The 13,882-nt window shown below is 45.1% G+C and overlaps 1 long non-coding RNA gene across 1 annotated transcript; it reads right to left on the bottom strand.

The window, feature by feature from the left end:
* Positions 1-3,187: 3,187 nt before the first annotated feature.
* LOC119376155 (uncharacterized) lies at positions 3,188-10,882 on the bottom strand. The gene is made up of 3 exons (XR_005180512.2): positions 10,647-10,882; positions 7,435-7,565; positions 3,188-3,447 (listed from the first exon to the last, which is right to left on the bottom strand). It is a non-coding gene; the product is annotated as an uncharacterized LOC119376155 (long non-coding RNA).
* Positions 10,883-13,882: the final 3,000 nt, after the last annotated feature.

The following is a 13,882-nucleotide window of genomic DNA, read 5'->3' as shown; positions in this document are numbered from 1 at the left end:
TTTGATTTTGGCGTCAGGGGCCCTTTAAAGGGAACTAAAAGTATGCAGAACAAGCACAGACACCCAGTGTGTGTGCATTCCATTCCTTCCTCTTGAGTAAGACTGAAATCTTGACTGTCTCAAATGAAATAATTTCACTCTTCACACTCTGCAATTATTAGCTTAAAATTTTATTTAACTATGAAACAAAAAGGGGCACCAACCAGTCAAAACAGAATGTTTATGACGTTTGGACTTCCAGAATGGAAGCCTTGTTCACGATGAATACATCATAAGTGGTTTGTTTTATTTAGAAGATGAAACGTCATAAACATTTTGTTTGGACTGGTCTGCGTCTCTTTTTTATTTCAAATGTACCCTCCTAGCCAGACTGGATTTCGCCATGATCCCGACTTCAAATGTCATTTAACGTACCAAGTAAGTGCTCACTCAACAGCAACATCTTGTGTTGACAACTGTGTAGAAGACTAGGAGTGGTGCTGTCATCATTAGGATCTATTCAGTGTGTTCTAATAAAGGAAGATGTCGATGGAGGGCTTCACCATGGGGACAGCGGCTCATCCTTTTTTCTTCATTGTGTTTTTCTCCATAATACATTGAGAGCCAATCTTTGTGATTGTGAGACTTGGCACAGAAAGCTAGGGCTATTTCTGAAGCATAGTAGCTTGTAATGTTTTAATTGTCATAATCTTTCACAAGTGGGACCTTTCACAAGTGGGATCTTAAGAGTGGGACCTTTTATCTTTGTTTTCGCAGTCGCAAGTTGATTCATGAAAAAGAAAAAGTTCAAAATCAAACTTTTGAACTTCGCGCCGAACCCCACTACCGGTCAGTCAGCATGACGTCACTAATCGATTTTATTATTATTTTTTAAATCTGCGGCTGGTTTCTGCAGATCAAAATGTTACGAAGCCTCAGCGAGAGTGGGAAAGCTCGAGACTGATCTTTGTTCCACACCTTTAGCTCAGCCAAATAGCCCAGAGCAGGGGCGTAGCCAGAAATTTTTTTCGGGGGGGGGTTCAACCATACATTATGTATGTTCGTGCGTGCGTTTGTATGTGTGCGTGTATATATACGCAAGCAAAATTGAAAAATTTCGGGGGGGGTTTGAACCCCCCCAACCCCCCCCCCCCCCCTTGGCTACGCCCCTGGCCCAGAGGTATGTTACACAGTAATAAATTTTTCCCATGAAGAAAAAGTTTTCTATTTTATGCATTGGCGCCCGCAAATGACGGCTCGATTGAAGGCGATTTCGGTTTCGGTTTCTGACTGCGCAAAGCGCCACCTGTTTCCTGCAGCAAGTGTCATGGCGACTTCCTGTTTACCTTTCTGGCTCCAACGCGTGCTTTCAACTTCCAAACTTCTGCGCTGTTCTCCGTGACATTGTGAAATCTATATGGATTTATACGTGGTGATCATATCTAGTACCATCCGGAACATCAAGCATCAATATTTGATACGCGACACTTTGCCTACTGGTCGTCAGCAGGTAAGCAAAACGCCACTGCATCCTGCACAAGCTTGCGCGGTCCGCGTGGTAACGCGAATATGTAGTGCTTCTACGGCTACCGCTGTCCTTGCATTTGGGAATAACGCTTTTCTGCTTTATTATCGCGTTAACTATAGCGACCAAAGCCTGCGTCTTTAATGGGGAAGAACGTGAGCTGCGCATACACGGACTTTAGAGAACTAGACGACGCATGTTTTCTGTTCTCGTTCTACACATGTCCTCAGTTCTCGATCGATTCCGACGATCTAGCGCAATTTTCTGTCCGGATTTTTAAAACTATAACGCATTCTTTCTTCCGCGTGGTCACAAACTGACACCACGTGGAAACAAATGAGATTGTTTGTACGAGTGAAATTGCTCCCCAAGAAAAGGTGGGCAGAAATATGGGCTTCAGAGCAGTGTGCATAGATTGCAATATTTAAAGTATAAAGACGATTTAGACAACCTGCTGTCACATGGAACTGGCAACACAGCATTTGTACAGAATCGTCTATCGTTCAGGGTATCATTAAGTTCTATCGCTCATCCTTTATAAATTAAATGCGGCCGCCGTGGCCGGGATTCGATCCCGCGCCCTTTGGGTAAGCAGTCGAGCACCATAACCACACCACCGTGGCGCGTCTCTTTGATGGGGTCCTTCCATGCCAAACGTCCCCGACATTGCACTCATACTTCTCAAGATTCTGTTCTAAGAAATTGTGGGCAAGCTTTTTAGTGCAATATTCGACCTCTTTCATGACAGAATCATTGCAAGAAAATTTCTTTCTCTGTCCTTAGGAGGGATGTGAACGTTGCCATAGTGGTTGCTAGAAAAGGAATGGTGCTTTCTTGTTGCCTCTCATTGTCGTCCGCTATTCTCTCTCGCGATATGTTTTGTGGTGAAGCAAAACGGCGAGTCTGCGTCCATTCTGACAATTTTTAAAAAATTCTACAAAGTATATCAACACAATACAATAACACCATATGCCAGATAGTTGCCAGTAAGTGTGTCAAAAAAAGTATGGAGATCAATCACCGAGAAGTTTCAAAGAATAAGGAGTGAAAACATAGAAAAATGTATAAGTGGGGGTGTCGCACCACCCATATACACACAAATGCGAATATACCACATCAAAGTCCAAGTGCCAAATTGCCAGACAAACCTTTTTTTTTTTCTCAATTCAATTCTGCCAAAGACAGCATCTGAATAGAACCACCTCCTCGCCTTTGTCGCCAATAACCGAGACCATTAATCTTTTCAAGCTGCCATGCATAACATTGTGTAATGTACATGTATTAACAACTCTCCTCTGTAACACTGGCATTGAGAGTAAGTTAAATAAATAAATGACTCGTGTTCAGGCACATGCACTTTAGTGATGCAGTCAAATTAAAATTGGGTGCTTGCACTTGATTGGAAAGTTTAATTATAGTGATTTTTGTTTTAAGCGAGAAAATTTATGTTGAGCATCTGCCGCGTCCTTGGACGTCAGCTCGTAAGTCCGCTTCACTGTGCTGCGTGCTTCCTTGGGGCAAAGGAAAGATGCAGCGGCCACACGAGTGGTAAGATCGTATGCTGCTTTGTGTATTTCCATGTTTTCACAAGCATTCATCGGCTTTCTGCAGTGCTACCGATCCACCATGTTTCAGATGGTTTGTTCAGAAATATACTGTTACAGTATAATAAAAGTACATAAACACTGGGGATACACTTTTTATTCTTTTTTGCAGCTCCCATAAAGGTGATTCGCACAGATCATGGCTTGAAGCCGTCTGCTGCTTCAGTTTCTTACGCTTGGATCTTCAGCAAAGGTGAACTTTGCTCGGGAGATTGCGGCGCCGATCGAGCGCACAAATATTCCGCAGGTCGTCCTTTGGCCGCATCCCTTGGAAGCACATAAAATAAGCATCGTGAATGATGAGTCTACTGCTTCCTTGTCATACTTTAGGTGGAGAGCCTGTAAAAAAAAAGTTATAGAGTGATAAATATCTAAAAGGACGGTGCCACCTTACAATTACGGTGCTGAAGTGCGTGCCAACAAATGCTGCACTTAAGTGCAAGGCTCATTCTTAAAAGGTGTTAAGGGCCGGTTACACTCTTAAGTCAAAAGCTAAGTATAAAGTTGGTTCTTGAATGTGGCAGTTAGTGATGAGAAAAAAAAAAAAAAAACTGGGGGCAGCTACGCACTATGGCACAAAGACTGAGGAAACAAAGCTAGTGGTGTTCCCCTCCTCCTCACCCTCTTTTCCCTTTCCACCCCTTGCTATAATGTACTATATAAGAATATGCTATGCTTCCCCATCTCCCCTCCTCCTCACACTCACTTCTGTTTCCCTTCCCTTTCCCATACTATTGGGCACGAAGCCCACCACTTGAAAAGCTGGCGCCACCGTCAGCGTGACAGATAGGCAGGATCAGCAGCAGCAGCGTTGTCTGCTTAGGGAGCACCTACATGTGCTGAAAACAAAATTTTAGAATACCACCTGTGCTGTAATTTTGATTAAATGAGGAGTTCTCCCGTTTCGGATGAGCACTTGACAACACTTGAAAGCACAGAAATATGAAAACGTGAGCTTGGGCATGTTGGTATTCCATCTTAACACCTATAGTGCACAGAAAGGACAGGAACACAGAGTTATGGCGCGGACACAGCGCTAGCAGACATAGCGCTGTGTCTGCGTCGTACTTCTGTGTTCCTGTCTTTTCTGTGCGCTATAGGTGTTAAGAAGCAATATGTAATCCCTGTCTTTGAAGGGTTCTTATATGATAGGCCAGTACTCGGTGCCACAGTGCAGGATACACGCACCGGAGCCCAGTGCCAGCTTTCACACGTGTCCACCGGGTAAAAAGCTGAGTGAAGGTTGGATTGTGAAACTTAAAAATGGTACATGATCTCACACTGCCATAGGTTGGCAAACTCACTCATGAGTCGACTCACTTGGAGAGTCTGGCTGCGTAATACAAGGGCTGTCCGTAAAGTAAGGTTCGCAGTAATTTTTCACAATAAAAAACATGCTTATTGGCATTAAATAATACATGTTTGGAAAGCTTAGACTTTCCCCTATTTTTCAACATAATCACCGTGGAGATCAATGCATTTTTGCATGTGGTGTACCATCTTATTTATGCCTACATCGTAGAACTCTACTGCCATGCCACGTAGATAGCTTAAAACCTCTTCTTTAAGCTCCTCTTCGGTTCTGAAATGAATCACATCCAGGTATTTCTTCAATTCTGGGAAGAGATGGTAGTCACTTGGGGCTAAGTCTGGGCTGTAGGGCGGGTGAGTGACAGTATCCCATCCACATTTGTTGATGAGATCAATCGTTACACAGGCAATGTGCGGACGAGCGTTGTCCTGATGGAAACGCACTCCCTTCGTGAGTACGCCTCTCCTCTTGTTTTGAATCGCGCGGCGAAGGTTCTCCAGCGTCTCACAGTAGCGGTTCGCATTGATTGTTGTACCAGCGGGCATGAATTCGCACAACAATAATCCCTCCTGTCCCAAAAAACACTCGCCATCACTTTGCCGGCGACAGTCTGTTTGAACTCTAGCGGCTTCGGCGACTCTGGATGTTTCCACTGGTGTCGTGTAGTGGACACAGGTCCACTACACGACCCCAGTGACAATGAAGTCCAAGAATTTCTCGCCATCGGTTTCGTAGGCCTGAAGAAATTCGCAGGCTGCTTCAACACGTCTCCATTTATGGTTTTCTGTAAGCATTCCCTGGACCTACCTTGCAGAAACCTCTGCATACCCTAAATGGTCTGTCAAAATTTTGTCAATGCAGGTCTTGCTGACATCGGGGATCGTCTTGCAGAGCTCCCGAACCGTCACCCTTCGATCTTTCAGCATTGTTTCTTCCACTTTCGCAATTGTTTCGTCCGAAACCGATGGGCGTCCAGAACGCTGTTCGTCATGGACGTCTGCACGTCCGTCTTTGAATTTTCCGCACCATTTGCACACATGTTGAATGCTCGTACACTTTTCCGTAGACAATTGGGAATGAATGTCCACCGGCGCAGTGTTTTTTGCACACAAAAAACGAATCGCAGAGCGTAATTCGCACCTGACAGAAGAAGCGAGTGGGAGCTCCATTTCTAATGGCTGCCAAGCCTGAGTGTCGCAGACAGCTCGCCGGAAGCGGAGACTACGAGAGGGAAACCACGCTGCGTGACAGAGACGCTGAATCCAGCGCAGCAGTGTGTTTGTGACTGCAGCACCTTGGGAACCTTATTTGACAGAACACCATCATATTTTGGCAAGATTATGTCCGAGTCAGTGCAGCTGAGGAAAATTTTAGTGAGTCTGAGTCCGAGTGAGACCGCCTCCGAAATCTCTGCGAATGAATCCGCTCGTGCCTTGCGTTGAAAAGGTCGTGCAACTGACTTCGACGTTGTAATGAGTGACCCGTCGACCGGGTGGACGAACGATTTGACGCGGCTGCTGCGCCGAGGCGGACGCATAACCCCTCCAACTCGGAATTCAGTAGCCGGTAACGAGGAATATCGCTCGTCAGAGCTGAAAGCTGCTGACGGAAAGTTACGTCCATGTAACTGTAGCAGCATCGCCTATGAAGAACACAACGGTGACCGGCCTGCAAAACGAGGTGGACGCGCGAGACTGGAAGTCTCAAGCGGCCAGTGCCGAGCACTTTCGCGTACTCTGTCCCACATACAACAAGTGCAACGCTGTAGAGGCTAGCGATACTTCGAAAAACAAAAATGTGTTTGCGCTAACAAATAGTTCAATGTCTTTACCGCCAGACTGTGATATTTTTTTCAGGCTGAGTAATACATGATTTGTGCCCTAATTAGAAATAAACAAACTCCGTTATGCGGCTTTTAATGTGCTGTTTCACATCACCTGACGTTTCGTTGTTTCAGTATTTCATTTGTAGCCGGTCGCGATGCCTCACACACACGCTCGTGCTCGGCTCACACGAGCATTCACAACCGCGAAAACTAAAGAAAGCGGACACGCGGATTTATACATTTTGCTGACCAAACAACTTGCACAGCTTCAACAGCGGTGCGCTTGATGTGTGAAATTGAGTGTAGTCAGGTCCGCTGAGGTACCACAACAACTTGGCTGCCAGCAGCGGCCTTCCATTTGGCAAAATACACTGTATGTACTTATTATGTCGGTGGCTTGGCGTCATTGCTGCCCGCGCTATCATGTCCCGACTCCACCGGCTACATCAACAAGACTGCGAGTTTCATTCCGCACGCTTCGTGGCCCTGAACCGCGCTGCCAGCAACATACTTCCCATTTTCCTGCAAAGCTGGCAATGTCGGAATTCTAGGTCGCCAACGTCAAGTATGGAAGCCACTGCAACGCGCTTTATGCGCCATCCATCGCAGGGACGAGCATTTTACATAAAAATCCACAGCATGCCTGCACGGCCTAGCATTTCCACGACTATAATGACATTGACACATGCACTGTGCATAGATATGTGACACGTGTGTTTGCTTACATCGCTCTGTTGCACATACCTTTCCGTTCTCGTCACGGTAGCCTAGTTGGTGACACAACGGAAAACAGCACCTTCCAACCATCTTTAGCAACACATTTCCAGCACAATTCACAACATGCGGGCTCGAAACGCCGCGCACCGGCAATCGCAGTAGGTAGTCAACCTAGTCGCAGTGTCATCTGCTGTGGCGCCCTAAACATGGTGGCTTGGAGCTGTTCGCGTGAAGGGCGCTATGAAAACGGTCTATACAGCAGAGGAATGAGCAATTATGATCGAGTTAAACAGAGTGACTGTTGATATGAGGCTGCTAGAAACCTGCTTTCACTTGTGGAGCTGATGTTCGGCCCTCATTTTCTGTGGTTGGTGCATGAAGACTTAAGATTGTGTTTTGTTCTGTCTAGCACATCTGAACAACCTTGTACCAGTGCATGCACGTGGCCCTGTTAACATGAGAGTGTGTTCACCTTTGCAGCTCGCAGATGATGGTGCAAGGAGAATGCCAATATCTTCGTTATTGTACATTTCAAAACAATTCTTCAACATATAATTCCCGTCCAGAAGTGTTACGTCCTTTAGTCATCCTACTGTGTTGCTCCTGGAATGCCAATAAAAAGCACAATGTGAAAATTTGCTTTGGTTTCTCTATTGAAAGACATTATTCAGAGTGCATGCCCAGACTCTAAAACATATTGACCAAGCATATTCACTGAACCAAGTGTGCAATGTGTCCAAGAACAAATAACTTCCAAGATTAGCAACATTTCAGTCCATAATCAGAATAAGCATTCCAACTATTTCTCAAGGTCATGAATTAAAATCATGTTTTGCGTCAAATTTGACAATAGCAGCATGCTTGGGCACAAAGTGCATGTTGATGTTGGGCAGCAGCTTGTTATGCGCAGTTTTTAGCAAATCTTTAACATTCATTTTTATGCACGTGGCTTTCAGTGACAATGGCCATACGTAGTAGTGTAATAGGGTTTATTGGAGAACAACAGATGCCCCACAGCAGTGGGGCTGCAGATGTTTACAGCCAACCACTTTTGTAATGTGCAGAATGCTGAAGCAAGCAAATACATTTGTTTTCTCAACAAGGCCTGTGCATTGATTGATTGTGCCACTTAAAGGTCCCCTGACAACGCAACTTCAAAGCCAAAATCTTTTGTGTTACATTCTCCCGCACATATAGGCACCTCAAACCATGTATTACTGGTGAACGTAGTCTTAAACACATTTTAATATGGTTTCAAAGTAAGCGCAAATGCCCAAATTAGTGACAACTTGTGACCTCATAATCTGTATCATGCATTTAGTGGCTGCTCAGGCTCACTGATAATTCACCTGTTCTACGAGTATAGTCGACGTCAATGACAAGTTTGCAGGGCACACTGGCTGCTTATGCCAGTGGTATTTTAAACATTGCAAGAAATAAACAAACATTCAAATAATGGTGAGGATTTTTTCATTCCTGAGGGGGACTATGAAACAGGTGCCCTGCCGGCAGCTGTCCTTTAGTAAACAAAATTCGGCAAAAGCACCCTCGTCAAGTCACCTGCTCAAGAAACTCAACCACCTGAACGGAATGGAGTCACTATTAACACTTTACTTATTCTCATGCTGGTAATAAACTGCTTGTATCTAAAAAAAAAAGATTTGGAAAAGTTTACAAAGGCAAACATCTCCAAGTCACTGTGGTATACGTGTAAGGTGATTATGTCAGCGTACAGCTTCATATTTGTTGTGTGACTGTCAGCTGATATCGTGGAATATCTCTGCTAGGAACACAATGGTGAAGTTGCTAAAAGAAGTTTGCCACCTAAACATAGGGAATGAAAATACTGCTTATGGAGATTACACGCAGCAGTCTATAATGCAACGTGTTACCGCTGCTGGTCCTGGAACAACTGTAACATAAGCATTACAACAGCTGTAACTTGCAACAGTATAGTCACGGAACTTTCGGTTGGCAGCGAGCATTCTGTGTTGACATGGGCTGCGTGACAGCGTTTATCACAAAATTTTTTTTCTCTGACACCACTGATGCCCTAGCTGACTTGTGTGCCACAAATATAGCAAGTGGTGACTTGTAAAGCTTGTAAGGCATCTGGTGAGCAGAGTTGCTTCAGCTCATCACTGCAGTGAGCATCGGGCTCTCGCTATCCACTCAACCTTCAAAATTGGATAGCACGAAATCGAACAGGTCCTGTGCATCTGTCCGATTTCGCGCTATCCAATTTTGAAGATTATGAACCAACTAGCCCAGCAAGATATTTTGTTTGTTATCCACCCAATGCCTGCAGGATCCACGTGTCTGCGGCTCTAGCTTCACCCCTGTAGACACAACCGCTTTGCCCGAATTGAGGCTGATCAGCGATCGCTCTCATATACTTTTTGTTTGTTTGTCTGCATGCTTTTGGAGCAGATCTCAACCACTCCACACACTTGGTCTCTGTTGCCTGACGGCACACGCTCAATGGAGCTTGACCTGTCGAGTGCGCTGCAGTCGCCAGCGACGGTTGGCTGTTTTGACAAGTTGAGGAGGCAAAGCAGGGTTGAGGAGTGTGTCACTATAATTGCTTGCAGCTGCCTGGATACGCAGTGCGTGACTTAATTCATGGTGCGAATGATTTGATGATGATGAAGCCTAAATTCTTACAAAATTTCAAAAACAGTTTCAGGGTCCCTTCAAAGTCAAGTGTACTTGGCTCTTATCCTATTCGAAATTACCTTCGTGAATATTTTGTACAATGATGAGGCTGACATGTCTAGTTTAGTTTCTTTCATGTCTTCCTTTTTTGTACTAGTAAAACATTAGTGTTTTACCAACTCTCTGTTACATTCGAATGTTTGCATCTTGCCGTATGACCGTGGTATTTGTATGGCGTCACTCTCTGCGTACCTTTGCAAAAGACGGCGGCCGAGTGAACAGCTTGGGCACTCCAGACAAGTGTGATTCAGACTGTAAGACATGTTTCGGTACAAAAAACTAGTACAAGTAATCGCGAAGTTAACGAAACATCGCCCAGCGCACCATTAGAATAAAATGCTAAGTCGCTTCTTTAGCTGTTTCTTGTTTATAAGTACCAGGTTTTCAAACGTCCCAGTCGCCAAACAGGATTATTCATTACCGCAGTACAAAGAATCTACGAACTTGCCTAGGATTAACGACAAGTGAATGTGCCCTCACTACTAGTTGATGAGATATCAGTAGCAGTTATCACTTACGCAAAGCCGAACATTGGACGAGTTGGTGCAAATTAACCATGTCCAACTGTAGCGACTGTAGTGCATGAAGGCTGCATGAAGGTGCATGAAGGTCTAACGGGCTGTATTTGTATTGCCACGCTGGACGTAACTTCTAAGACTCGTTATTCTTACGTCCAGACGTAACTGCAACGGCTCCTACTGTTACGTCTAGACGTAACGCTAGACACTCCCGTGCATGAAACACACGATCGGTTCTTTCGCAGCAAATTATTTTCTGCTCGCGCAGCGATCGCGGATGAGCCTCTTGTGCCGCAGTTCGAAATGTTTATCACGCTCCGAACCCACAACGTAAGAACGGCAGCATAGCTATACTATCACACTTTGATATGTAACCGGTACGCCGGCACTTGTGGCTATTACTCGCGACAGAGACTAGCGGAGCAAAACTCGAACAGAGATCGCTACTTACTTGTTGTGGCAAAGCAGCGCATTGCAGCATCTTCGCTCTGCTTCGCCCTCGACGTCCGTCAATCAAGCAAAGGCGGTCACGACAAAGTCGCTACGGGACACCGGTTCACGGACTACGCTGTCGAAACGAAAGCTGCACGACACGCGGTCATTGTCGTCGGTACAGAGACGAGAGACGAACGCGCGATACCGTGCACACGTGGAACACAGCCGACACCGGTCGGGGGAAGCGGCTTTCCAAAAAGCTCCGCTAAGAAGTGACGGCGCCACCATCGAAAATCCCTGAGATTCTCTCCCTAGGTACCTAGCTGACAAACACAAAAGGATTCTGTACGCTTTTTAGACGCTCGCCTGACCGAGCGATGTTCGGCCAAGGTTAACCGAAGGGATGTGCGAAAGAGCAGTTAGAGCAGTCGCCAATAGAGAGCGGGAGCATTGGCGCCACACCCCCGTCTTGAAAAAGAAACTATGCCACCGAGAAACAAGCTACTTGTTATGAACGAACATCCAGATAAGAAATAAACTATGATTATATATTACCGTATTGTATGTATACTTCAACAAACGAAGCAATACTGTACAAAGTGAAGCGGGGGTATGCCCATCGCGGTACAGCTCAGTTAGTTTCGGTATCGAACTATATGTGTTTGTGTCGCCCAGCCTTGTTTGTGTGTGGGTTTATCGGCAGGCTTTCGAACTTGAAGGCTTTTCAGATGTAGTTCGGAGGCCACTTGCTGCACTTGTTTGACTCGCCGCACAGATGGAGAACGTAATCATCGAAGTAAGTCTGATTGTGACTATATCTACAATCGCTAACGTCGTTTCCACTGGTTTCGCGCGACGAGCGATGTGGCGCCGATTTCTCATTTCGAATTCGCGTGCAGCGCGAAACTCAGGCGCACGTGCGTTGCTTTCTTCGTTGTGACAAGCCGTTCTGTGCGGTACAACATACGCGGTGTACTTATAAATCTGCATGATTGGTGAGAGTGGTGCATTTTGATCGAAGCATAGAGTCCGCGGTGTACTTATAAATCTGCATGATTAGTGAGATTGGTGCATTTCGGTCGAAGCGAACGCCTTTCACTAAACTGTTACGATCTTTTACGCGACCGATTGCATCACATGCCGGTAATTCGCCTGGTGGCTGACCCAAGGCTTAGCTACCCGCTTGCGCTGTTCAAGCTGTGAGCTTTACCGGTGTTTGCGAGTCTTGGAAGCTCGATCTCTTATAAATGCCGTAGAAACGAACAAACAAAAGCGAAGTGGGAGTTGCATGCTACATCATATTGTTTCGTTCGTACTTGTTGATTTATTTGCGAAGGTTAACGTACTTTGGGCACTGCATATCGCCTTCGCACTGCGCAGCGTGAGCGGCAAGACTACGATGTGCGTGTTTGCTTAGGTGAACCAACTAGACATATTCTTTGTGGATATTTTTATTTCACATACCCGCACTGGATGCTTGGCCGAAAATCGGGTAGTTTAAATAAGTAGAAAACGTTGGTTAGCATTATGAAAGCATTGAGGTTGGATACGTAAGAATTACAAAACTGAAGATCACTTGAGGGAATAGAAGACTCGAAACACACGAGGATAGTAAATTTCAAGCGTCTCAATCATATGACATTCAAGCGGAGCAGTGTTCCTAAGGTTCATTTTCCTAACGTAATAAAGTAATGACATGGAATGGATCAAAATGTTCGTGGTTGGTTCCTGTTAAGATAAATACCGGTTAATGTGCCAGACCAGATCTGTAAAAATAATAAAAAAACTAAATAAATATTGTATGCTACATCACTCCCTAGTTACTGCTACTTCCAAGTCTTCCTGTTTGGTGTAAAGTGCTTTTCCAGAGCCCCAATAGGCGATTGCAGTCCGGATGATTTCTTTAAGATGGCATGAAGAATTGACTTTGCATCGTATGCTTCTGAAATCTTGTGGCTATTCTAAAGGCTGACGCAGAGAACACCTATACAACCACTTAGAGAAGGGAAACTGTACCTTTGACAGCGCAATGGAAATAAGGGTAGCGGTGGCATAATCAGCTAAAGTAGCCGACCGAGAGATGCCGTTGTACAACAGGAAATGGAAATGAGTATTATGCAGTATGGCTGCTGTACCATGCGCTCCGGTTGCCCGTGCTCTTACAAAAGAAATAAATGTATATGCCATGTTTTGTTCACCTGCAGAGCCCTGCAAGTGTCATAATGAATCTTCTGAACTGTTTTTCGTGTGTATTCCGTGCCCCAACTGTGTGAAATGCTACAAAGGTGCCAGGAGACACCAAAGCCTCGAATGGCATTAATGCACACAACACCGGCGATGAGTAAGCTTGATAATGTTTTATTAGATATTCATAATTAATTGCAAGACAAAATACACCACTGAGAGTTCACATAAGTAAACAATGCGGTTACATCGTGAAGTAGTGGCTTATAAAGCGTGAATGCACAAGCAAGAAGACCTGAGCTACGAAATGTATGTATATGCTCGTGTACACTATAATTTCCCTATTTCCTCATGCTAATTTTATGCGGCCCCTTTGGGACATCACCTGGCCGGTAGCATTGCGGAGAGAATATGATAGCTTGCAGTGCACAACTCGTTGGCTGCCTTCTCTCAACCTTTTGACTTCACATTGTGAAACCACCCGAATCTGGATTTTCCTAACTACTGGCTTGCTGCGTGACAAGTTTAGCTTAACGGGTAAACTGCCACGCTGGTAAATGGGAGGACGTGGGTGTGAATGCCCTCCACGATGGCCGCATTTGTTTTCTTTTGTCGCCTAGGAAAACTAGGCGACAGAACAGATTCAGCAACCATGATGGGCATTTCGGTGGGGTGCAAAAACTGAAAACACGTGTACTTAGATTAAGGTGCACAATAAAGAACCCCAGCTGGCCAAAACTGATGCGGAGTACCCACTATGATGCGCCTCATAATTGCATTGTGGTTTCAGCATGTAATTATCCAAAAACAATGAATATATTACATTTTTATGGATGCAAAACCATTTAACTTGTGGAGCGAACCTAATAAATTTGCCCTGGATGAAAAAAAGTCAAAGTTTCGCCGCAAGGGCGAAGCAATGAATGCGATAGCAAGAAACTAATGCTATACGAAGTGAGGCTCGCCAATGGATACTCTCAGTTTGAACAGCGCTCCTGTTGCAAAGGCGGCCGAAGCAGCGAAGGGAACTAGCGTGCTTCAAGTGTCGAGCTGTGACACTTGATAGTT

Source organism: Rhipicephalus sanguineus, unplaced genomic scaffold (assembly GCF_013339695.2).
Source record: "Rhipicephalus sanguineus isolate Rsan-2018 unplaced genomic scaffold, BIME_Rsan_1.4 Seq1104, whole genome shotgun sequence".
NCBI classification, from domain to species: Eukaryota; Metazoa; Arthropoda; class Arachnida; order Ixodida; family Ixodidae; genus Rhipicephalus; species Rhipicephalus sanguineus.
This window is presented reverse-complemented; position numbering and strand designations above follow the sequence as displayed.